This window comes from Manacus vitellinus, unplaced genomic scaffold, assembly GCF_001715985.3.
Source record: "Manacus vitellinus isolate BGI_N305 unplaced genomic scaffold, ASM171598v3 scaffold_39_pilon, whole genome shotgun sequence".
Lineage (NCBI taxonomy): Eukaryota > Metazoa > Chordata > Aves > Passeriformes > Pipridae > Manacus > Manacus vitellinus.
In genome coordinates this window covers 557,703-585,489 of record NW_021940534.1, presented here as the reverse complement: position 1 = coordinate 585,489, position 27,787 = coordinate 557,703, and positions in this window count along the sequence as shown.

The following is a 27,787-nucleotide window of genomic DNA, read 5'->3' as shown; positions in this document are numbered from 1 at the left end:
CACTCGCTACACATCATTGCTGTGGAGGTCTCACTGTAGTTTTCCTCCATCTTACTTATGCTTTGGGCAATCAAGCAAAGCACCCAGACAAGAGCCATCTGTGTTTAGGGTCACACTGTTCCTCTTCATTTACTTAACCACAACCTTTCTAGTCCCCAAGCTCCACCCTGGGTGGGCTACATCTGTCCCAAAAGGGGAAGGTGCAGCCTGCACCTGCCAAACTCAAAGTGCTACCTTTGAGCATAACTTTGAAAATCTCCAGCAGATTTAGCTTTTTCTTGGTAGCTGTGCTTGTGAGGGAACCCATAGAAGAGAAGGTTTTGTATTAAAACTAGATGTGGCAATACTTGAAGTGTAAGTGCATTAGTAAAACCACATAGGCCTTTCAAGAAATGGAAAAGATGATACACTAGGTATGTGTCATCTCTAATCTTTACTATGACCATCAACACTCAATTAAAGGCAAAGTTGGGTGCTTCTGTTCAAATTACTTCATCTAGAACAGTTAATGGTGATATTTAAATTTTCATCATTAGGTGTCAGAGTCAATACTCTTCTGAGACAAATGAAGTTGTTCACAATTCTTTAGAAAGTATTGGTCCCAACTGTCTGTTGCCTCTCTCAAACACTGAGTTATTTCTTAAACAAAGAGGCAACATCCGTCTTTGTATAATATAACAAATTGGCAAAGCTTCCAGGAACAGAGGGCTCTATTTTTGCCTGATTATATTGGGAATTAAATGTATAAAGCTTCACACATCAAGGTGAGATAATAGCTCTTACTAAGTTTAAGGCTATAACTAAATATCTGCTCTGACGTTGTATACCAAAAAATAATATTTGTGCTTAGCAGCATTTGTGTTGTAGGTATGTTTTCATCAGGGATTCATCTCTTCTGTATAGCTGTTAGTTAAAAGAAAGGGGAGTCAAGAAAAATTATGTGCAAATAAAAATAAAATAATTCCATGCTGCCAGCTCTTCAGGTTTTCTTACATGAAATAAAAAGCAGGTCCTCACTGAGGTGGGTTCTTGCCTGAAATTAGAGTGATACCATGTCAGACATCCACAAAGATTGGTAATACTTTAAGGCACAGAACAAATGAAGTACGGGATACAAATTGCTCTTTGTTCTGTCCAGTATCCAGGATCCTATTTGCAGAAAAAACTGACCTTAGTTGTTGTGGGGAAGAAGCAAGAAACTCCTGCCTCAGCCTTTTTCAGTGTGCAGTTGTGGTCCTATAAATATCTTCTCCAAATTAACATCTTTCTATAAATGTCTTCTCTAGCAGTTAGAGAAGGACACCACACCCTTGCTTCTTATCTACCTTCTGATGTACCTTTTAAAAGTTTTAACTAGTGTAGCTATGCATAGTCTTATTATCTATAGGAGTGCATTACCCTTCATTAAAAGATGATATGATGTTAGTCAACCTTGATTGTAGCTGTGCAGGGCATCCTGCTAACTCGAAATGGCCCGTGATGAGGAGAGCAAAGCACAGTGTCTGACCACTGACCTGACCCAGGTGGAGGCACTCTCATGGAGCTGCTCCCCTGGGACCCTGCAGTGTGCCTTTTAGGTGAGGCTCTTGAGACAATGAGTCCTGAGGCATCTCTGTGGCATTTCAAGTGTCCAGCCTTGAAGGTCCTGTGGAATTTGGTGTTATGAAAGATGTATGTCATTCAGTTCTATGTCACTAGACACAGAGGGATCTCTGTAGTTCAGTTTATCACAGGGACCTCTTTTATACTTAACCTATGTATTGTCTGCCACCCCTTTATAATTTTCCGTGTACTTTTCAGAAACCTTTCTGAAGTTTATGTTTGTGTTGAGATGACAAACACTGTATCTATTATTCTGCACAAGGCTGCATCTCTGCCTTAGCTTGTGTCCCAGCTCCTTTTTCAGAGACGACTATTGGAAATCTGCGATAATGCAGATTATAGATGGGACTGACTATAAATGGGATTGATGTGTCTTTTTGTGTGTGTATGAAATTGATTACCAAGGAAACTGTAAAGGAAATTACAGAACATGAAGCACCAGTCCCTGGTTTTCTACAGGACCAGTAAACTTTATACTGCCTTGTGTGTAATTCCTGATTCAACATTAATCTGTAAATGTCACAGAATTACCAAACCCTTTCCCCAACTTGCTAAATGTGATCCCCAAAAGTACATATGATTTTCCTTTAGGCATCCAGCACTAGAAGATAAATAAAGCTTGATATTGCTTTGATAGCATCCTGTATCAGTAGAACAAAGACGGGTTCCAAAACACTGTATTAGACCTGCGGCATAGGGGATAGTTAATTAGCTAAAGCATTAAAATTAAATTAAAAGAAGTTAAAAAAAATCCATCTTGTGATTGGAGTAAACACGAAATTATGTAGGAAGGCTGGATTTTTCTAAATGTCATTCAGTTGTGTGTGAATGTAAGAAACCAATTAGATAAAATTAAATTTCAAGCCTGATTGACTTTTAAATATTCAGTTTGAGCACCACATTTTGTGTTTATTGCATTGCTCAGGAAACATCTAGAAATGGCTGTTGAATCAAGGAATTAAATGAAACTTGCACTGTCAATAGTCTAGCTGGGGTTTCTGCAGAAGCATGATGGCAGTTCTGTTTTATTCAGAGCCATTAAACACTGAATATCCATAGAACACAGAACTATAAGTCTGCAAAAGGACACACTAGCTGCTGGAGAGCTTTGGCATTTATAGCTGGATAGTACTGGCAGATAATGAGAAGTTTGATACTGGGGAAATGATAACTATGAAATATGTAACAATACTAACCCATGAAGATGGAATATATATCATGAAATATTGGAGGATAATTCAAATCTGCACGGCAATATGCTTTTCATTTCAAGTGTTGAGCTCATGTAAGCCATAACTTATCCAGGTATTACTCACATGGGAAATAACTACAAATTGAGTACAACTCATGGAACACAAAAAAAAATAAAAAAAAAATCAATCCACATGGGAAGAAGAGGAAGGATGTAATGTCCCCTCTCTCTCCACCCCCTCTGTGAGGAAGAAAAGGACTCCTCTTAGAACACATGCTGACTACTGGTAGAATAAGAGGAAACACTGTGACACCTACAGTGGGATCTGTCTGCTGGAGAGACTCATTCCCACAGCATGAAAATACCCACCTCTTGCCACCTGCCCAAGCAAGAATGAGTAGCATGAACTTACTGCCAGGTCTCCCCTGTCCTTAGCACTCTTTGACCACCCTGAGAGGAAGCAGAGAGTGATGTTACACCAAGTGTTTCATTATGGCCTGTGTCATCTGAGGCTTCTTTCCTCTGGGGCAAAGGTGTCATTACTGCCTTTCATGCTGCATTTGATGCTCTGAGGAATGGGCTTTGGACCAGAGAGAGAAGGGGGGAGAGGAAACTTATCTCAGGAATGAAAAGTTGAGACAATATATCATATTAATATTGTTTTTTCAAGCTTTTTATGAAAATCCTGCTCTCAGTCAAAGGTCAGAGTTTCCCATTATTCTGTTCCGGTATTATCAAAGCCATGGTAAGAAAATATCTGAATGAAAAGCTGGTACCTTTTTTTTCTCCCCTACTGATAAAATACAGCAGTTCCAGGCAACAAAAAGAGAAAGAAAGAAGAGATAGGTCCCTTTCATTCTTTGATTTTCCACTTTTTTCTGTAGTAACCTTTATGCCAGAAACCTTTCTATTCTCCTGAGGCAATCAATTTTCACTATTCAAAGAAAAAGATACAAATGATGAATGACGTCACTACAATGGAACCTTCCCAAAATCATCTCTTTGTCTCCCTTTAATCACCAAATTCAGAAATATTAACAACTGGAGGAAGCTATAGAAAGAGATGTTGTGCATGCTGCTGTGCCTACCCAGAGGAGCAGGAATCTGTCATTCGGTATATCCACAGCAGGATTTTTTTAAGTAAAGACAATTTAATGCCAAGGTTTCAGGAAACTGGTATTTTATTTTCTTTATTTTACTGTGAGAAAATACTGACTTTCTAAGCAGACTATTTCTTCTTGACAGAATCTACAGACTATTTTATTTTTTTTTTTTTGATTCCACTGGTTAAGTCTATGCAGTCTCATTAACAAATCCAAATACAAAAGAATTGCACAATTTTCAGTATAACTTTACAGCCCTCTCAAAAGTGTCCTTCAAGGTAGTTCCTGCTAGAACACAGAGAGAAAAAAATCACTTTGACACATAAGTTAAAGCCAGCCAAGCCTTTGGATCATTCTCAGAGCTCAGAATTAAATGTGTTTGTGAAACAACACACTCCAGATAATGACATACAAATGAGTATAGAGTGTATACAGCTTTGCTTTGGCAAGTGTCTTGGACCATCATTTCCCACACTGAAGATCCCACCCTCAGACAGGAATAGCCAGCTATACAGCATGAGCAGCATCTGACTGGGTAGCTGTTCTGCAGAAAGCATCTGAAGTTGTCATGTTTCTAGACAGGCTTTAGCTGAGATATTGTTGTGAAAAAGGAAAAAGTCATGATGAGGCAAGGAGTGAAGTCTTGCCTATGGAAGACATGAAACAATTCTTCTTGCTCTCCTCAGCTCTCCTACAGCTTCAGCTAAGATCTCTGCTCCTTCAAGAAAGATGTGGATCAGCTGAGCAGAGCCTCAATAACATGACCTGTGGATAAAATTGATCAAATTGGAGTTACTCAGCCTACAGGGAAAACCAGAGAAATAGCATGAGCACAGACTCCAGACAGGAGAAAGATTGCAGCAAAGAGGGATAGGATAGCAGAGGGAGGAGGACAGTAATTCAGTCTTAAATGACAGTGGAAAATAAAAGCAGCGAAGAAGTTAAAAATATTTTCTGACAGCAGGGACAGGGTACCACTGGGCTAGATTGCCCTCAGAGGGTTGTCAGCATTAGAGAATTTTGTGGACACATTGGACAAACATTGATCAAGAATAAAAACAGATACCATCAATCCTTCCTTAGGGCAGGGATTTAGTAGATTGGCCAGGATGCCATAAAATTTTCTGGCAAGTGATATTAATTCAGTCTCTGATCAGTCACAACCTCTACACATCCCACACCATACAAATTACTTCCCCCAGGAACACTTTCTGCATAGCCTGCATGGAAGAGATATGTGCCCAGTGATTGTTCACCTCTAATACCTGTAAATGGCACTTGAAAGCTGTTTCTGGGACTGCTTTCACAGAGGTTCAACTTAGTGGCTTCTCTGCTGTTTCAGTAAGAGTCAGTGATGAAGCAGATGATTTCCTCGCTGTAGCTGCCTCCATACCACAGTAAGGATTTGAAGCTCTACTAAGCCTACTAGCCGGGTGGCAAAGCAGTTGGTGATTATCAACCTCTCAGTTAACCTGAGTCTTTCGGGAATGGAATGGCAAAGTCTAGTACCCCATATGGGAAATGACTGATTGATTCTGGGGGGAAACACAGGGCGTTTCATGAAGGATGAATCCCAAAGTAAACCAGTTTATGTATGCCTTATGCCATCCAGCATCAGGGCTGCCTCTTCCCCAGCTGCCAGTAGACCAGCCTGTACCTGAAGTCAGAGAAATGTTATGTCACTGTCAGACAATGCACAGGAGGCTGCAATGTGGCTGAGTAGCAGAAGAAAGGTGGCACACGTTTGACTGACACTGACAGCCTGACATTTGACAGGTGAGTTTTTGATAGAAGAATTTTTCTCTATGCTATGAAGCACTTTATAAACATTCACTGAGCTTCATGGTAGTTCTCATACCACCTCCTTGTGACAAATGCAAAAGCTAGAGTTTACCGATTACCTTCAGTTCTGGCAGAAACAAGAGGTGGCTTTGTGTTGGCTGGATATTGGTGATCACTGACTGGCATTTTTACCACCCTGCCTTCAGGATGATGTCCTGAGCAGGTTTGGGTGACTTGTCAGGATGCTCAGGTGCTGTCAGCACTCCCTTCTGACTGGACTGATACGCAAGCACTCTGAAGGGCAGCAAGCAGTACTTCTTCCATGTTACCAGCTAAGGAGCTTGCAAGCAGTTAACAAAGAAATGGGCAGGACAGAAACCCTGGAACAAATTCCAGAATCTCATCTTCAGGTAGCTGGGAAGTGCATGCATGCACTCCCACTGCCATCCATCCATCACACTCACAGATGTTCTCATGGGTCTGCAGAGCTGAAACAAAAATTGCTTTGTTTGTGTCTACCAAATTAACAAAGCTCTCTGCCTTAGGTATAATTAAACACAGATGTGTCATAAGTCAGCATCAGCAGTAGTCTGTACTTGGCTTCAGCAGGCCCTCTCTAAAGCTGTAACATTACTTGCTTGTTTACTAGTAGCAGTAAGAGTACTGAGAAATGACCACTGAGAAATGACTTGGGAAAGAGTTTTGAGTTCCTCAGTGATTTCCATAAAAACTGTGAAACTCACAACAAAAGAGAGAACACCTACATCTTGACTATTACCCATGGGCAAGTAAAAAGGAACAATATGAAGTAGTCATGGAGTGCTTATGACAGAGTAACTGGAGAACTAGTTGCAGCTGGTAATACATTGAGTGCTACTGAGGCAAAATTTGGAAGTATTTTCCAAATGATGAGCTGATATCATCATGTTGAGAGCAGACATGGTGATTTATCACTAGCTAGAAATCTCACCCTGTCGTGTGCCTCTAGTGGTGCTTCAGTTATGTACTTTTCTGACATCACTTTTTAGGGTTCTACATTTCACTGTATCAGCAGATATTGATCCCATGGCCCCAGAGCTATCTAATCTGCTACCCGAATGCAAAATGTGTCCGTGGCTCATTGTGAGACTGCAAAAACGCTGTGGTTTTATTTTTTTTAGAAAAGACACTGTTCCCCTCATTTTTCTTAAATATAGTTTTCATTGTACATTATAACATATGGTCTTTATTTTGCAGGTGCTAAGCTTTTTTCACTCTGCCATCATTACTTCTGGGCAGAATGAGGGGACTTGCCTTGTCTGGGTGTATCTTACTTACTTTTAAAAAACAAGTTACATGATGGTTCTGTAATGTCACCAGTTATGGTTACTTACATGAAACTGCAGCGTTTCCAAGTCCTGAGATGTAAAAAATGCCAAACTTGTAGGCAAGTAGGGCTTAACATTGTCAGAATTGATTCTTCATTTCCTCACTGTAAACTGCTGAGATGATCCCTAAACCTATTGTGCAAAACTGTCATACATATATTTAGTGATGAATTTGATCCATTGACCAACATTTGTTTTTAGAACTGATTCTTTAAATTTAATTCTGGCACCAATTTGTGATTTGAGTTGTAAATGAGTTCTGTTGAGTCAAACTTAATGTACAAACTGAATTTTTAGAAGACAAGTTTCTGCAGAATCTAAGAATGATCAAAGTATTTGTCTGTGGTTTATTATTCCAAGATAAATTTACATTTATTTTTAAATACAGGTAATAAGGAAGCAGTGTAAATGCTTGAAAATAAGGTAATGCTTTTTAATGTTCAAAATAGATGGTGACTTCTTTCTCTTTGTAGAAATATGACTCTCCTGAGAAATGCCCTGATCTGAGGAAGAGTGCACTTAGCATGGATCAAATCTTAGCTGACTTAGGTTTGGGAGGCAGTGGTTCCAAATAAGCTTCACTGATGCCTTCAGCAAAACTTCTATTTCAGGAATTCAAGATCTCACCTCCAGATTCTCATCTCAGCATGGCTGGTCACCTGTAACCCATCCTGTACACATTCCTTCATCTCTTTTGACCTCCATATCCTTTCTTCCATCCTTCCACCCATGATGAAGATTGCAAAGCACTGTGGGTTTGCCCAGAGTCTGCAAGTGTGAAAGAAATTCAGGGTGACACTGGGAACAGAGATCGTGATTCCTGCTATTATAAAGTGCTAAATAAATAATGAAATATTTCATTTTAATCACAGTTCATCTCTCTTAGATCAAAAGAAATATTCTAAATGGGAAGGAAGTTATAATATGAAGAACGTGCTGTGAGGAAGTCTGATTTAATTTTGCAATATGGATATTAAGCAGAACAACTCTCACCATACCACATTAGGGAAGAAGAAAAAGAAAAGAGGTACAGTTTCAGTGAGGTTGTAATTTTATGAAGCATGAAAGCAGCTTGAGAAGAGAATTTGTGGTGCAGCTTGTGCCCAGCACCCTGCATTGGTTTCCCCTCATTTTCTTGCAATAATCGGCCTCTCTGTTTCTGTTCTGCATGACAATGGTGTCACATTAGTGTTACTGATATGTCATCCCAACAGTCGTTTCACAGTAGCAGTAAACCCACTGGATAGTGACTCTTGACTCGTAAAAATTCTCAGAAAAATCTATTTTACCCCTTGGGAAATGTGCATTTACCTCTGAATGATTGTAAACATTGGCCCACAATTGAAAAAACAATTTAAAGAGAAACTGAAACTGAAACTGACTTTTTTTTTTTTTTGTTAAGGATGCAAAAACTCAGCAGTTACAACTCCTGTCTTTAGCTGTTTCCATAAAGCATTAAACACTCAGTAACTTTTCACAGACCCAGTGTCTCTAAAACATAAAATACATATAAAATAGTCTCGCTTTTCCCAACTGCACAAAGCCGGTCTCTCTCCTTAAACATCTCTAAGCAGATGTTTGTTTATAGTCTCCATTCAAAGTTTACTATAGGACTGGCTTTTTCCCCGCCTCATTTTCCTTGTTTCCCCCTTTCTCTCCCTCCTCTTCCTGTCCTCCAGTATCTCTGTTTACTAGCAAGCAACATGCAAAGAAAACCACTCCAATGCTGATTTCCATTCTGGTTTCACTCCCTCTCCTCTTTCTCTTTCCCTTCCCCTTCTTCTCTGCAAAGCATGTGCAATATTTAGTTTGTTGGCAATTTAAGTGCCTGCAGATGCCTTGGAATAACAATGACACATAGTCTGGCTCGGCACAGAATAGATAGGGTTATACAGCTTGTGGGAGAGTTAGGATTGCTTTGAAGAAAAGCCAACGACATACAGAAGGGAAATGTGGGTGCCCCTGTCCAGAAATCTACTCCAGAAACAGGTGGGTTACAGGAGACAGGCCTCTGTTCTCGTGTTAAGAGCCTGTTAAGCATTTGGGTGTTGCCATTGCCCATGCGGCTTATTTTATGCTGCACTCAATACAGCTCAGCATCTCCCCTCAGTCTCCATGGGTGAGGCCGCTGCTGGGACGGCGGGCTCAGCCAGGCGTGATGGCAGGATAAGAGGACTGACCGCAGCAAAAGCCTTTTGGGTTGGAAAATGCTCTGTCAGAGAAAAGGGAGAGGTTGGGAGAGGGCAGAGAGGGGAGAAGGAGGCGGAGAAGGAGAGGGGGACAAAGCAGCCTGAGGGGTATTCAAGACATCCAAACCCCCTCAATAGGGCATTGTCCCCAGGCAGGGGTCCTGCTGGTGGCAGGGGGCAGGGGCTGCTTCCCCCGGAGGTGGCCAGCTGGAAGGTAGCCTGGGGGGCCTAAGGTGGCCTTGGAGGTGATGCTCCCCTGTAGCTAGGGAAACATGGAGCATCTTCCCCAAAATTCACGTGGTACCGGCTGTGTTTATTCAGGCCCCAGCGACCAGCTGTCAGGAGCCTGTGAATAACGAGAGATTTTTTAATTATGGCGCTTTCAACCATAATGATCAGTTTGTGTTGCTTTCCATTTTCAAAGCTGTTTTTTCCCAAGGAAAAAGGCTGAAACCTTCCTTTAATGAAACACGAAGCCCAAGACCCTCCTTTGAATGCATGCCCCTCTCCACTCCTGGTGGAGGAGCTCATTATCGTGGGCTTTTCAGGCCCACAAAGACAGGCTCTGCTAATACTCCACAGCACCTTTCACATGCTCATTCATGCCCTTTTTTTATTAATTTTTTTTTAAGTCTAGTTTCAGCAAACAATCTGGGACAAGCATTTTTGATTTGGGCTTTAGGAGGGAGAAAAGGAGGAAGGGAGGTTGTTTCAGATCAGGGGAAGAGGTATAGCTTTTACTTAACTACAAACATGTGAATATACTCACAGAAATCACTGGAAATGCAATATACTTTCTGGGGGCTTTAGTTCTCTTCCCAGCTCAGTCATTCCACAGTCCAAGTATCACAATTCCCCACCTGTAACATATAGCAGCAGCACTTGCCTTCTTTGTAGTGTTAAGTACCTAAAAAAAAGCCTATAAAAGCCAAGTAACATTACTATCTGTGTCCATAAAATCAGCAGTAAGTTCAAGCACTTTATGGCATTGATGTCCTTCAGCATGAGAAATGGGTAGAAAGGGAAAAAGAGAAAAATTAGTAGAAATGAACCATTTAAAACATATTTGATGCTAAAAAACAATGAACCAGGTGTTCCGACTGCAAGCACTACTTTGAGTCCATATTTTTGGCATATTTGTTAGCATATGACTTTATCAGGAGACTGAAACTGAGGAAAAGACTTCTAGTGATTTCAAACACCACTAGATGAGATCAGCAGAGCCTGTTGCACCAAGATAACAAAGTATTGGTATGTAATTCAAAAATGCCTGCTACAAGATGCATGAAATTGGTGACCTTTTCCAACCCAAGGTCAATCTGGTCAAACAGGTCCATGCCCTTACTGTTATTTGAAGAAATTCCCCAAAGTTCAGACTTAACAGCTTAACAGTTAGTCCTGCAGCACCTCGGCACCTTGTTCCTCCTGTGGGATCCAGAACAAAGTGCTAAGCACTTTGGTGTTACATCAGTAAAAGGAAAAAATTGGGTTAACCAGTAACAGGTAAGCAGGAGGAAACCTAATGAGCAGGAAGAAACAAGAGGACAACAAAAAGGCTGTGAAATGCCAAGCGGGACAAGAACACGAGTTTCAGTTGGGGGTGGGTCGGCTCCTCAGAAAAGTCTGCTTCTGTTGTTTAAATCAGAGGAGCTCGGGTGGACAACAGTGTGCTCATTGCTGTGCATCTGCTATATGGTTTCATTTGACGGTGCTCAGTCAGAAGAAATCAAATCCCTCTGAATAGCAGACAGCCTTTTCAATTTACAAAAACTGCTAATACTTTTCATAATGGCCAGATTATGTTGATCTGTTGGTCTCCATTCTGTAAATAAAGACTAATTAAACACTTGCTGAGGCAGAGTGATTTTGTTTTGGATGCTCACGTGCTTAAAATTTGCTATCTGTTATTAGTTTGCTGAATTGCCATTGCATGCAAAGTGAACTGAGACAAAAGTTGCATCTGGCTGTCATCCCACTTCCCTCTCTGTGGCCTTAGTACAAATGCAGTGCAACTTAAGAACACTTGAATTTATGCTGATGAACTTAAGATTGATTGAATTTAACAAAGCATTTTACACAGAAAAGCATTTTGCACACATATCAAGCGTATCTTGTCCTCCAGTCACACTTCCTCTTCTCCTCCATCAAATCCCAAATCACAAGCAGAACCTCCCTTACCATGCTGGTACATCATAGAAAACAGTCGTGTTACACCAGAGAATTGAGGTTACTGGTTTTGCACTACAAAAACTTTTCCATGTTTATGGCTTCATTTTTCTTGTTTCCTTTTTTTCTTTTTGCTGTTTCTGTTGAGAAAAAAAAGGAATACAGAAACTTGAAACATGAGCTCCACCTTTCCCTAGATGATCAAACAATGAGAAAAGTCACGCTAAGACACAGGGAGAAGAAAATCAGATGCTGGGCTCAGACAAAGAGAAGAATCTTCTGATTGATTAGATAGAAAGGTAGGGCACAACAGTCACAGATGCTTTTGTTTATTATTTCTCTATGGCAAGTGTCTGCCTATGGAAGAATCCTCTAAATATAAGAGCATGGGGCAGAAAGGTCTCTTGGATAAAAAAGTTCCTGTAAGCAATCACCCAGGTGAGAGGCTACAACTCTGAAATAAATTAATCTGGCCTCACTGTTGCTTCTCATTGAGCTATGAGCATGTGACAGGGGAAGTAATGGGGGGCTTAGTAGACTCACAGGAGGATGGAGCCACCAGGGCCATGCTGGGAAGCTCAGCCTTCTTTCCACCTCAGCATGGGTGATGGGAAACTCAATACCCTGATTGGGGACTGCCTGAGCTTGTTTTTCCCTTGTGTGGAAAGCACACATGGTCTGTTCTGAAGAAATTAGAGACTGAGAAGGCCAATTAAGTCATTCAGTTTGACTCCCTGAGGCCAATTCAAAGACTGTTCTCTCTACTAGTTACTCTATTGTGGGTTTTTTTCAGTGCAATTTTAAAATTCCCAAGTGACGATGCTTTCATTATTTCCCTGAGGAGACTTTTCCACAATCCAATATGTTTCGCTGTCAAGAAGTTTTTCTTGAAATTCCTCTTGAAATTTCGCTCCTGATTTCCTTCAATTTACTCAGTTTTGCATTGATTATTATATGTTATACTAAAAAATTCATCTTTGTTTTTAAAATTAGTGTAGTGTTACAATATCCTGTCTTTATCATTGTTTAGCCAGAATGAGTTTTATTGTGATTTTTTTTTTAGTTCAGACCCTTTCTAAATTATGTCGATCCTCTCTGGGCACCTTTCTTATACATGGTGTATCTGCTGAAGTGTCCCAATATTCCAGATGATAGTTCTCACACAACCTTGATACATAAGATATTTCCCTTGCCCCTGCAACACGTAGACTCTTGAGGGTGGTTTTGGGCAGCTCGTACTTGAAGTGCATGACTAATTTCTCTGCCCATGCTCACCAATGAGTGTCTGTCACTAGCATCAGTCTCCAGTCCTTTTTCCTAGTGCAATAAAAAATGAGCATAAATTGTGATATTTTAGAAAATATATGATCTGATGGATGCTTTTATAGTTAAAATGGTCTCTTTTTTTCAATTTTTTTTACAAATGTGAAGCATTTGCAAGGATCTCTTTTGAATTTATTTTTTTTTAATAATTGTTATATGTACCATTCTGCTCAAGGTTTTTGTACGTTCTCCTATCCCATGTTTATTTCAAGAGTAGTTGACATTTAGGTAGCAGCATTATTAGGTAATTCTGTTATTATGCTAAGACATAGTGTCACCTAGACTTGCAAATTTTGTGAGAATGATGTTTTCCTAGACTTTTTTTCATCCTTCATAGCAAATGTTATGTTGAAAAAAACTATTTTTCCTACAGATTTTATGAAGTCCTTTCCTGCATTCATGCACTAAGTCAGTGCTGATCCTGTGAGCATCACGAGAAAAATCATATGTATAACAGCAGTAGATGCCTGAATGATCCTGATTATTTGTGCAAAACAAGGCATCCATATGTCAGTGTTAAAGTCCAAATGAAGGAACTGTCAGGAAAAGATAAAGTCACCCAGATTTGCCAGCCTATCTTTTTCTAACAAAACCCTGATTTGGCAAAATATCTTTCTGGACAGTGGATTCGTTTCTACAGTTGCTGGAGATAGACTGTTTTAATATGAATGACTTTACCATTTATAAATGCTATCTGTATTATCAATGTTAATTTGAAGGTGACATAATTTTCTTGCAAAACCCATTAGGTTTTTATGCTTTTGGCAAGCAGCTCTGCTTTGATGGTTAGATGTAGTAACTCTTCTTTTAAGCAAGGTACCTTAAATATTTGCCTCGGTTTTGTAACCAGACTTGATTAAACTTAAAGTTGTGTTAATGATCTGACATGTCTTTCTACATTTATCTGTTTAAACACAACACTTCAATTATGGCTATATAATCATCAATATCTATAATGACACATTGTGGGTAATACTGTCAAACAGGATAAGTATTCTCCTACTCTTTCAAAGCCTTTATGATCACACAGTTCTTGTTATATAGTGTCTTTCATTCAGCAGTAAATTACACTAAACCCTCTCACTTTGACATCTCTTCCTATCAGATCAAATACTTGATCCTCAAAAAAAAAGTTTGAAACTCCACTATATGTTTTTGACAAGTTTGATATTTTGATTTCCAAAATGATAACTGTTATGATGGTCACTACAATAAATCCCCAAACAATAACTTCAAAGGGGTGAAGGCTAAACCTGCAAGGGAATTCAGGTGCCCAAATGTTCAATATTGTAGTGCCTAGGTGAGAGCATGGGGGTACATTCAATTTCTTAATGTATACAGATTTCAGATATCTCCAGCTCTAGGCAGCAGCTGTGAGAACATGCTGAGGACCCATATTTTAATTCAACCACTTAGATTTCACTTTAGGTAGCTAATTTCTTTTATGATTTTGGCCCTGGTTGACTAATTACACAAGACAGAGGAATGAAGTACTACCCTTATTTTACAAATGAGGAATCCACTACAGAGAGATGAAATGCTTGCCTAAGGGAATGTAAGAAACTTGAGGCAGAGTCAGGAAGGCCCATTTAAGCTGTTCTTCAGATCTAGATCTCCTTAGTCTCTGATTCCAATGTCTTAACAAAAAGGCCTTTCTTCCTCACTTCTCTCAGCTATGTCAGCTCAAAAATGCTGCTAAACTGGAAATGTTGAGACCACAGACCACAAATCAAATTTCTTCCTTCTTTGTTTGTTTTTTTTTGGTGGTTTTTTTTTTTTTTTTGCATTTTCTGGTGGAGCAGTTAATTCTTCTCTTTTATGTAGGTTTTTGTACTGTGACTATCCCCCAGTTTGCAAGTGCCATTTAGTAAAGCCTTCAGCAACATAGCTAACATCTGTCACAGGCTATTTGTTTCTTCATTGTCTCCCCAGGGAAGAAGTGTTTTTTCAGTGTGATTGTTGCTAAGGTGTGTGCTGCCAGGTATTTGTGTTCAAGGAGGCAGGCAAAGGTGAAAATGCACCTTGCACTGCTGGCTGTGGTGGTTAGGTTAGGACAGTCTCTGCTCTCCTAGGGAGCTTGTTGTGAGCAGGGCTGACTCAAACCTTCATGACAGCACATGCAAAATTTTGTGCTTCTCTCCTGGATCGTCATTCTTGGAGCTGGGTTGCTCCAGCTATAGAAAGGGAAGGCGAGGACAGCAGAGTTGGGAAGCAGATCCAAGGGAGGCCACAAAGGGCTGGCACATCTTCCTAGGGAGATGTGTCAGGGGAACAAGGAGCAACGGCTGACCTCACCCTCTGGCAGCAAGTTCGACTTCCCGCAGGTCTGGCACAGGCAGAGAGGGCAGCATTTTGGTGCCAGTCACCTGTGGCCCCAGGCAGTGGCCAGGGTTACCTTTCTCCCAACCACCCAGGCTCCAGCCTTTGCCTTGCCTCCAAGCAAACTAAAGCCAGCCAGTTCTAGCACATCAACAGCGATGGCACTACCATCTCCTAGATGGGAGGTAGGGCTGTGGGGCCATAAACCTCAGCAGCAGGCATAGCCTTTTAAGGCTTATAGGCTCACTCATGGAAACTGAGGGAGCCACTGGACTTCAGGTCAGGCCTACACATTTAAGTAGGGCTGGAAATGTGGACTCTTTAGAACCCAATGCCTCCCATCAAGTGTAGTTCCTCGCAAACCTACTGACCACTTACACAAAGTTTGGCCAAGATCGGTCTCTTTTCATAGAATATATCAGGTTTAGTTATAGGATGCTTTCTAATGAAATATAGATTTATTTTAAAATATCCACCCAGCTCTGTCATGGCCTGACCATTTCTCTGATGCTACCACCATCAGACCTGAAGTTAGCTTTTGCTAGCTTCTGGGTAAACTCAGATCTATAAGGCTGCCAGCTGGCCACAAATGAAGTCTACAATGTAGTTTTCCTCAGCATTGGACTAACAGATGGTCAGTGAGATGAGGTCCCTCTGTTTGAGTATTGCACTGGCAGCTGCCCTCAGGAGTGGCACCAGCTGTTTAGCATTTCCTTTCCCAGGCTGAGGAGGCACACAGGCTACTTCTCAGGGCTCAGGTTGTGGCTCCTTGAGGGTGTCTGTTACTTACTGAGACAAATGAAAGTATTGAATTCAGGGAACATGGATGGGCTGCTGATCTTTACTGGGTGGGAAGGAGCTGATCTATGCCACTTGGAAATCTCAGTGAGTATGTGTGATCTTGTTGGCAAAGTAGAAGTGGCCCCTTGGTGGTTTGTCTAAAATTCAGCTTGGTTGCATGCCATGGCCTTTCAAGTCTGATGAAGTATTTTTTCAGGGTATACAGCAATCTGGGGCAGGATTCAACAGTTTCTTTAGATATCAACAAGAAGCCTCTCTTGGCTTATTTTTTGACATTCAAAATAATACTTTCCTTCCTGCCCTCCTGGTTCTCTTCTGCAACTGCGACTTCTGTCAGACCTTCAATGTAGGCATGTCGGATGCCTGCAATGATGAGATACAAGCAAGCCGAAGCTGATCCTAAATTTTATTGTTTTGTTTCTACATAGGAACATCTTCCAAATGCCTGTAAGCAAGTTGAAAATAGTAATTTTGACAGATCTAGCTTCTTTATAATTCAAATAGATCAAATAAATCTCAACAGACTGTTTTTGAACTGAAGCAAAGGTCTACGGTACTAATGTTGTGATGACACAAAATTTTTCTTTCTACTTGTTAGGAAAAAGTTACACTGATATTTCTGCCATAGATAAATCAGCCCAGGTGCTCTTCCTATTATGAATTACATCATAGCTTGGTACAGAAAATATGCTGTCTCCATGACATGATTTGGAAAAAAAAAAAAAAGGAAAAAAAATTTTTTGAGGCAGAGTTTTTTAATTAAAAAAAAGTCCACACAGCAGCATTGTTCATCATTCCCTGTTGAACCCTCAAGCTGACACTTGAAAGATAACAGTAGGTGATAAAGAGCCTGAACTGCATCCCACTCTAACCAGTAGTGAGCCTGATGCTGACTTAGGTGGTATGTCAAGAGTACTTCTGCAGACCATCATCGCAGAGTACTGGTCTCCTTAGAAGGCTGTGAATCTGGGGAAACACTGTGGTAAGGGAACTTTTATGTAAAAACAAAATCTATTCTTTGAGAAAAACAATAGTTAATTTTAAAATAATCTCAAATAAAGACATAGTTAATTTTTTACTTTTTTTTCCCCGTCATAATTTGTAAAATACAAGTAAATTCTAAGGTCCCAAGGATTCAGAAACTTTCAGCTCTGTTAACATAGCAGAAATCTGTCCTATAGGCACTTTATTTCTCTTTTCCTCTTTATTTCTGTCACCTCTGCCACTGGAATCAGATACTCTCCAAATTGAAAACAGGTATCTGATCCAGGAGAGTGCATTTCCCATTAAATGCAATGAATCCTGATGCAACCTGATTGGACACAAATGAACTGCAGAAAATGAAAGAAAAAAGGGCAGTTTGCAGCATAGGTGCAGTCCTTTAATATGTCTAACTGAAGACTCAGATGGCTGGGGTAAAAAGGCCAATCAACTGCTATTTCTGCAAGTGCTCAGCAAACCTAAATACCTTCCAGAATCTCCATTCTGGAATCTGAATCATAATCAATTCTTTACTGAACTGTTGTTTTAATAAGGACTGATAATTTTTTTTTGCTTTTTTTTTCTTTTTGAAGAACATTTCTGCCCTGTATCATGGGCTTGACCCAGTTACTGCCGATAGTAAAAGTCAGCCATAGCTGTGCTAAATACAAGAAATATGCTTGTGCCCAAGAGAGGTAGATGGGAGTTGGATCAGGCCCCATGTGTGTGAAAACAGGCCACAGAAAATCTATTGCTTTAATTGCCTCCTAAAAGATTGACATGGTCTAATTTGCTTATGGTTAAACAGCATAATTTATGATGAACAGGATGATTACCTTAAGCATTCAGCACCAATTACTAAGCCTTCCCTCCCTCTCCCCTCCCTCTCCAAATATTATTTTACTTATTTCTGTTCATAACAACAAGAACATTCTCAATCAGAACATCTCTTTGCTTGAAAAAAAATAATCATTAGCCAAGCTAATTCCTGGGTAAACCTCTGTATTCCTTCCCAGATGTACATTCTATATTGAGGTACAGAGCTAAATCTCTGGCCATCACAGCAATTTACTGGTTTTAATGGTTGGAATATTTCACCTCCCTGTTAAATATCCCTCTGCCCTTTGTTAAGTTTGTTGCCTAGTAAATTGCATGTCTAGCTTTGAAGCTTATGTTGCTGCACCCCTGCTGCTTTAGCTCCTTATCTCCATAGGATTTGCTGTAGCACACACAACCAGCGGATGAATTTGCAGATATTTGCAGTGCCAAGCCTTGACTTTTACTGCTTACATGTAAATGAAAAAAAAAAAAAAAAAAGGAAAAATAAAAAAGGGGGGAGGGAAAAGTAGTCATTTCCTTTTTGTGATCAGCAATTCATCGTCACTAAAGCACTGGGAGGAAAATAGTTATCAACTTCCCATTTTAGGTTATAACTTCAAAGCAAACCTTTGATTTGAATGCCAGACTCTGAATGCTGGGGAAAGGAGGGGGAATGACAGGGGGGAGAGGAGGGAAGGAAGTAGGAGGGACTGGACCATCACCTCGTGGTGGTGACAGCACCCACCATCATGGAGAGAAAAACAGTTTGTTAAGGTACCAGAACAGCCACTGGTTTCTCACTTGCTTGTTTATGCTCATTCAGGAATTAAGGGAACCACTGCAGGAGCTCAAATTCAAATCCATCCTTACAGCCAAAACTTAACTATGATTCTTGTGGAAATGATCTGCCTTTAGGGTAGGAAATACCTAATAAGTGAATGAAAAGCCCCCATTTTCATAGAATTCTGGAAGACTGACTACATTGTACCCTCTTGCTTGCTTTTTTTTTCGCTTGGAGCAGTTAAATTCAGCATCCATTCATGGAGATACGTGTTTTTGACAAATTTCAATTAAAATTGTAGACATTCTGTGTCATAAACAGCCCATTTTATTGCTACATGTTTTTAGAGTAAGGTAGAGAATTTAATTCCCTGCAGAGCTTGTTTAAAGGCTTTAAGTGCTTGCCTGAGCCCAGATCCATCTTACAGGAACCTGTTTTTCTGCTTGTTATAGAGCAGCCCTTCTTGAGCATCTTGTCTTCCTCCTTTTCTCTCTTATTCTCTCTCCCTCTTTTTAAAATTTTAATATTCCATGGCCAGCATACTCAAAGCTGTTTACAGTACTGATACCTTGCTGCATTAGTACTGCATTGATTATGGTTGGAAATAATCTCAGGAAGTCATGCGTAACTCCCACTCCTTGTCCTTTCTGCCATGTAAGCACATCCTTTTTGCCTGAATGAAAGGAGAATGTTCTGTATACAAGCCTTGAAAATGTTCCATATAGGTGCCTTTGAGGACTTTCTTTCGCCTATTTTTGTGTCAGCCTCCTGAAACTATCATATATCAAAAGCCATGTTATTCCTTCATTCAAGTCCATTGTAGTACCAAAAAGACTGCTTAATCCATTTCCTCAGATGGGAGGAAGTAGTCTGTTGATTTTTGAAATGTGCATGCTATTCTCACGTACTAGGTTATCCAGTAAAAATTCCTGTTAAAAGACCATTAATATACATGCACTGGAAACACCTCAGCAGACCTCTCCTAGGCTTTTAATGAGAGCATGGAGAGCCTGACTCCTTGTGAGCATTTTGTCATTTGTTTCCATCAGAGCACATCTCAGGGCCAGATTACATTTTACCACAGTGTTTATTTCTACAGTAAGCAGATATGCCTAATAAGACATTGGCAAGATTTAGACTTTAAATCACAGCCCATTCCAAACCCTAGGCTGCCTGATTAGGATCTTCACTCATTTCCGTACAATCCCATCTTTAGTGGAACAGCACCTAATCCTCTCCTTTCTCAGCAGAATATTCTTTTTGGCAGGAGGGTGTGAGTGGTAATTAAGGGGCCCAGCCCCCAATTGTATTATCGGTATTTCTTTATTTGCAGCCTGCTCCTGCTGTGCTCAGTAGAAGGAGGGATTCTCTGCCGGAGGGATGCTCTGCCTCAGCGAAACTCTGGCACTGAGGCTCGACCCCCCACTTCCACCTGCCACAGAAAGACAAGAGCTCCCCCTGTGTTCTGAGTGCAGACTGTGTACCCTGGAGAGGATCTCTTCTGCTTCTCCTGAAACCCACACTGTAATTTTAATCAGGTAGTTCTGTCTGTTTAAGGATGACAGCAAGTCATAGCTGGCATAAACGGGGCCTAAAAGTATGTATCTGCCATTGGCAAACAGGAAAAAAAAGGAAGAAGAATTGCTGTTTTGCTAGAGCCATTTGAATTTAGTGGGGTCATTAAAAGCTTTTATTCAAATAAATAAATTCATAAAATTGCCTAGAACTCAATAGCACAGGATGTCTAATCAATAGTAATTCATTTTCAGAATTGTAGTCTGTTACACAAGCCAGGAATTGCAAGAGGTAAATCATGACAAACACTGCATGCACAGACAGGATCCATTATATCACAGTAGGGGTCACGCTGGAATCACTTCATCTGTTTTTAAGGTTTGAAAGCCCAGGATGCAGCGGATTTTCAAACAGGCCCATCTGTGTGATATTTCTGGCCACAGATCTCTGGTTTCCCCTCCAACGGTGGTAACTAAATCTCTGTGATGTACTCCATGCCATGGGCTGGATTATTTGCATTAGGAGTAATCTTTCTGGTGACTCTGCAGGTGTCTGTAGCTGACAGAATGAATAACAAGGCTGTGCTTAAGCAACTTTGTTTCTGAACATGATTTCAGTTTGAAAATTATTAGAATGGGTAGCTGAAGTTTTGGAGCTGTAGCCTCTGCCCTGTGCTATAATTATAGACTAACTTATTATGTAAAAGCACCAAAACTGGAGCGGGGCCACTGTTTCTCCTTTTTTTTTTTTTTTTACTGAGCTTTATGAATAACGATAACAAAAATGAAAAGTAAAAAGCCAAATGCACCTAACTGGAATTTTCTGACAGCAAATTCCAGTTAATTTAAAGTTCTGGTTTTAATTCTGTCCATAAATGATTGTGAGAAATTCATTTTTATAGTTTGGAGGCATTCCACCTGGAAAAAACTAGCTCTGGAAAATGATATTTCCATCTGTTAAAAAATGGGAGGGAGTCAAGGGGGCAGTGCAGGGAATAAATGATGGTCTATGTAGATTAGAGCCAACATTTTCAAAAACAGGAACTAAAGTTAGCCTTGTGTATTCATACTTAGACACAAATAAGTATATAGTGCTTTGGGAAATTGTGCTAAGCCTCTTCTAGCTCTGCTTTTTTAACCTGACCTCATCATTTCAGGCCACAGTCAGATGCCTAAATGTGGATGAGAGAGAATATGGATGAGAGAGAAACTCGTACTCATCCTTTTTTGTGACACTATTGACCCATGTCCCAGGGACCGGAGTCCGTGTTTCTCTCTTCCTGAGAGGACTGAAGTACCAGTTCAGGCTAGAGCCTGTGGATTTGTTCATAGATAAAGGTTAAATCCTCCAGTCTGCTATGATGTCCAGAGGGGAGACTTTGACCTATTTAGGAGACTGGTTGACAGAGTCCCCTGGGAGGCAGTCCTGCAGGGGAAAGAAGTCCAGGAAGGTTGGCCATGTTTCAAGAAGGAAATCCTAAAGACACAGGAGCAGGTTGTCTCCACAGGCCAAAAGATGAGCCAGTAGGAAAAAAAAAAGAACCCTGACTGAACAGAGAGCTTTGTCTGGAACTCAGAAGAAAAAAAAAGAAAGTTTATGACCTTTGGCAGAAGGGGCAGGACACTAAGGAGGACTAAAGGATGTTGTGAGGTTATGCAGGGAGAAAATTAAAAGGGCCAAAGCCCAACTAGAACTTAGTCTGACTACTACCATGAGAGACTATAAAACTGTTTCTATAAATACATTATCAACAAAAAGAGAGCTAAGGAGAATCTACATCTTTAATGCATGCAGAGAGAGACATAGGGATGAGGAAAAGGTGGAGACACTTAATACCTTCTTTGCCTCAGACTTTAATAGGAAAACTGGTTGTTCTCTGGGTACCTGGTCCCCTGAGCTGGAAGACAGGGACAGGGAGCAGAAAGAAGCCCCAAAATCCAAGGATAAATGGCCAGTGACCTTCTACATCACTTAGACATGCTCAAGTCTATGAGGCCAGATGGGATCCGCTAGAGGGTACTGAGGGACATGGCAGAGGTGCTTGCTGAACCACTTTCCATGATTTTCAACAGACCTTCCATGCACCAGAAGGGCCATAAGGAGGATTCATGGAGCTACAGCCCTATCAGCCTGACCTTAATTCCAGAGAAGGTCATGGAGCAGATCATCCTGAGTGCCATCACACAGCACGCACACAACAACCAAAGGATCAGGCTGAGACAACACAGGTTTATGAGAGGCAGGTCCTACTTGGCTAACTGTGCTGGTTTTACCTGGGATAGAGTTAATTTTCTTTATAGTGGCTGGTATGGGGCTGTGTTTTGGATTTTTGCTGAACACGGGGTTGGTAGGAGAGAGATGTTATTGCTGAGCAGGGTTTACACAGAGCCAGGGCCTTTTCTGCTTTCCGTACTGCCATGCTGGTGAGGAGAATGAGGGTGCATGAAAAACTGGGAGGAAATACAGCCGGAACAGGTGACCCAAACTGACCAAAGGGATATTCCATTCCGTATGGCATCATGCTCAGTATATAAAGTGGGAGGAAGAAGGAGGAAAGGGGGAACATTGGGAGTGATGACATTTGTCTTCCCAAGTAACTGTTATGTGTGATGGGACCCTGCCCTCCTGGAGATGGCTGAACGCCTGCCTGCGCATGTGAAGCAGTGAATTAATTTCTTGGTTTGCTTTGTTTGTGTGTGAAGATTTTAGTTTCCCTATTAAACTGACTTTGTCTCAACCCTAGCTTTTTTCTCCCTAGCTTTTACCCTTCTAATTAACTCCACAGTCCCATTGCTGGGGGAGTGAGTGAGTGGCTGTCTGATACTTGGTTGCTGGCTGCGGTTAAACCATGATACTGGCCTGATCTCCTTCTGTGATGTGATCTCCTTCTATGTCTTAGTGGATGAGAAAAGTCTGTGGATATTGTGTACATAGAATTCAGCAAAGCCTTTAACACTGTCTTCCACAGCATTCTTCTGGAGATTCTGGCTTCCCATGGTGTGCATGGGTGTACTCTTTCCTGGGCAAAAAAAAAGGCTGGATGCCCAGACCCAGAGAGTGATGGTGAAGGGAGTTGCATCCAGCTGATGGACGGTCACAAGTGGTGTTCCCCAGGGCTCAGTACTGAGACCAAACCTGTTTAATATCTTTATTGATGACCTAGGCAAGAGGATCAAGGACACCCTCAGTTCACAGACAACACTAAATTTGGCAGGGTTATTGATCTAATGGAGGGTAGAAAGGCTCTGCAAAGGAATGCGACAAACTGGATCAATGGGCTGAGGCTAGTTCTATGAAGTTCAAAAAGGCCAAGTTCCAGGTCCAGCACTTCAGTCATAGCAACCACTTGCAGTGTTACAGGCTTGAGGGAGAGTGGCTGGAAAGCTGCCCAGCTGATAGGACCTGGGGGTGCTGATCAACAGCTGCTGAGGATGAGCTATCAGTATGTCCAGGTGGCCAAGAAGGCCAACAGCATCCTGGCCAGTATCAACAATAATGTGGCCAGCAGGACCAAGGTAGTGATCGTACCTCTGTACTTATCACTGCTGAGGCTGCACCTTAAATACTGTGTTTAGTTTTGGGCCTCTCATTACAAGAAGGACATTGAGGTGCTGAAGTGTGTCCAGAGAAGGGCAACGAAGGTGGTGAAGGGTGTGGAGCACAAGTTTGATGAGGAGAGGCTGAAGGAACTGGTGTTGTTTAGCCTGGAGAAAAAGTCTCAGGAGGGGCCTTAGTGCTCTCTACAACTACCCGAAAGGAGGCTGTAGTAAGGTGGAGGTCAACCTCTTCTCCCTAATGACAAGTGATAGAACAAGAGGAAATGGCCTCAGGTTGTGCCAGGAGAAGTTTAGTTTGGATCTTAGGAAAACTTTCTTCACCAAAAGGGTTGTCAACTACTGAAACAGGATGCCCAGGGAAGTGGTTCAGTCACCATCCATGGAGGTATTTAAAAGAGCCATTTGTGTGGCAATTAGGGACATGGTTTAGTGGTGGACTTGACAAGTGCTGGGTTAATGCTTGAGCTCGATGATTTTAAAGGTCTTTTGCATCCTAAATTCTTCTATTATTCTGTGATTCTATGTGTCTGTGTTGAACATCTGGTTGGCTACTTTTCCTTTAACAGCAGCTTCCACAGGAAGATTACAAACCCACAAATTTTTGCTTAGTGTTTTAATTGTCCACAGCACATTACTGGGCACTACAATGAGTTTTGTAATCGGCATATGTAACTGGTACTGAAAGACCAAAGTAATGGCAAGTCCAATTTAGACAAGGCCACTTAGCACAAAATTACATTCTGCTAATCCTCCTATAACAACCACATCCAAAATGTCAAGGGACCTGACTGTGCTTTCAAACCCTCCTGAACAGAGCACAAATTATTTTAAAAAGTTATTTGACTGCAGATACTCCTCTTTTCTTTGTTTGTTTCTTGTCTAAGAAAGACATAAGGTACAGATAATGCTGAGTATTTGCTCCTATTTCCGGGGTCTGATGTCAAGGTTCTTGTCTTTCCTTCATTCCCAACTTTGTGACCTGATGTTTAATTATAGTTTGTACAGTTTCTTTTTGTTTTCCTGTGTTTTATGTCATGTTGCAATTACTGGTTCATGCTTTTCAGGTCTAAAGTATCACTAGACAAAACTACCTGCATCTACCTAAGCCCACCTCTAATTTTCCCCAGGAGAACAGCAGGACAGCATAGACGAGCTATGTTCACACCGAAGTGTGCACAAAACATGATATCACCTGAGCTGTAACATTTGAGGAGATGGACTCAGGCACCGTAGTATCTTCTCCAGCAAAACTTCTACTAAACTAGCTTTCCTGACTGGGATTGAATGTAATGTCTCTAAGTTATACTGCAAATAATGTAACTTTCCACTGATGCAGGGGAAGTACAACCACACTCATCATAGACTCACAACGTGTAGGTGTGGGGGCACATTAACGTCCCTGCCTATGCCTGCTTATTCAGGAAAGCTGCTCTCACTCAGGAAGGATACTTGAAACTCTTCTCAAATTTAAACACACTTTTTCATCTCTGGCCCTTGCAGAAATGGAAACTAACACACAAGAGGAAACCCTCACCCACGGAAGCTCTTTTCACATCTAACATTTATCTTGAATGACAATTAAAGTTGCCTAAATTATGATCCAGGATTTGTAATAACCTTGTGCAGCTGAGCCAAAAGATTTTGTCCCATCCTCTGGACTTTCATGAAGCATATATTCCGCAATTTGGTAGTTTTGCTGCTGTTTGCCTTTAGCTGCACCCATTTAGCATGATGTAATAATTCAACATTTCTTCTAACACCAGATTTCACAAAGAACTTGCAAGCGCTTCCCTGAAACCAAGACCTGAAACTCAGGCACAGCAGGATTTCCTCCATTGCAGGATAGGACTTTCCCACAGGATTTGGTTCAGCAAGGCCAGGGCAGAAGTCTGCACTGGTCTGCAAAATGGGAGATCCCCTCCTGTACTTTCTTAATTTTCTTCTCTAAAGAGTTAGGGCTACTGTGGTGCCCTGTCAAATGACTTCTTTCTCACTTTGGAGCTGTAAGGTGATGGAAAAAAAAATAGGGTTAACAAGACAGTGGTCACAAATGCATGCAGCAATCAGGGAAGGATGAGTGTGATCAAGGTGAAAGGAAGAAAGGATGAAGAAAAAGGAGAAGAAAAGGAAAAAGAAAACCAGAGAGATAGGCATAGACACTGCAAATACTGAAACTCAGCTTACTTAAACTTGCATAAAATCTTTAGGCAGAACAATGTCCTCTCAGCCCAAGTTCCTGAAGAAAGATTGTTTGCTGTCAGTCCTCCCTCGAAATTGTGATGAGGACCCAACAGCAGGTGAGCTGCTGTTTTGTTCCATTTATTGTGTCTAATGTCCTTCTGATCCAATCTTATTGATTTGTATTGCTTTTGTCCTGTTTTTGCTCTGGAAGATGATACCTAAAGACATGTCACAAAATAAAAAGTTGTGGCTTTATATTTTTGCATCATCAAAACATGAGTAGCTGTTCCCCAGAGATTTAGGCAGAAATCTTTTGTCTTTCCCTTCCCCTGTAGTACCATGAGACTTGCAGCAGATGCCAAACAGGCTATTCCACAAACAAAACGTGAAGTATTTTCACCTGTGTAACGATGCACTGTAATCAAAGAATGAGGAGGGGATAGAATCAAATAGTACAGTACTGATGAAATCACTGTAGACACACAGGGTAAATAAACCAAACTATTGTCTTTATTTCTACTGTAGCTGAACTGGTGCCCTGTACATAAATACCTGTACACTTGAAGAAAATATGAATAGCCCCATGAACTTTGCATTCCAAAGCTACTTCTTGTTATAAAGGCTGCATTTTCTGGAGTGCCATAAATACAAAGCTAGCTGTGTTTCGAGCAGGAACAAGCACTAGCCTATGAATACCAAGTGGTCTCAAGACACCTAGTGACTTATGTAGCTAATTGCTAGGGGAAGACAGGATATTTTCCCTTTAAAGTGAGGTAATGAATGAAACAGAATGCTAGCAATGCACAGCCCGTCCAGTAATCTGAGGTGGAAGGGCACCTCAGTATACTAAATAAACTTCAACCTGGAAAGCTTTCAGAGAACCCCTGTCTGTTACTTTGGAAGCATCAGGGAACTCTTGATGATAATAAAGGTTGGACATAGACTGCAACAGAGACATTGCCACATTGCTACAATATCCAACACTAATGTAGCCATGTCTACTGAATCTTGAAATTGTTGTAAAATTTTTCATGGCACTTGCAATTGGGTCATGATGATGAAAACAGTTCTTCATATGAAGGGTCGTTATGACTGGCATAAAATCAAATATTTAGTTATCTGTCCTCCATTATATACTGAAACATATTATATTAATGACATAATGAAATATTCAGGCTTAATGCTCAGACACTTATATCTAAACCTCAGAATTCAGCGAGGTCCTGAAAATGTACTTTGCATACACAAGATGTATATTTCATATAAAAAGATGCCCACTGAAATTTTAATACTATTTCCCTGAACTGTCTGCACTGTATTCTGTAGAATACTTAAATGCACTCATTATGTTTTGAAATTTACCAGCTTCCACCAAAATGTGCTGTATCACTCATCTCACTCATGTCATCTGTGGTCCGTCATTCTCATTTCAGCCCATCTCCAGCATTCTGCACCTTCCCCAGTCGCCCAAACTCACGTGCTGATCTCTAACAAAAAGCTCTGAGAAACAAGGTTCATCCTGTGCCTGTCTCGGAAGTCTACTTTTTCTACCACGCATAAACAAGTCTTACCAAAAGTGCTTTTTCTTCTGACAATAATGCTTGGTGTTCAACTTTCCTGACAAGCAATGAAGACTTTCCTTTTCTCTTCCATTCAATTCACCAAGAAGCCTCATTGTGTTAGTTAACAATGAGAGCATATCAAATCAAGACAAAATGTTTAAATAGCTCTTAGCCACCACATTATGGCTAAATGACAATAACCCTCTTTCTAATTTATGCAAAAAAATGCTTAGTTATCTCACTGAATAAAAAGAGAAGTGGGTCTTTTGTATGTAGAAACACCATAATATGAAGTCCCTGTTTAAGTGAGAAAAGAGACAACTCCTGTACATCTAAAAATCTTTATAATTAAGTAATTTTTTTAGGAGAAAGACATAAAAATGATGCAGGAATCATAGAGTTCTATCATATATTATCTGAACATACACATTCAATTTGAATCAAGTCTTTGGCAATGAACTAGGTCTCCATTAATTGATGCCACGATAGATTCTCAATGAGTGCTTGTTTTTCAGGGAAGTTCTTTTTTTTTTTTTTTTTTTTTTCT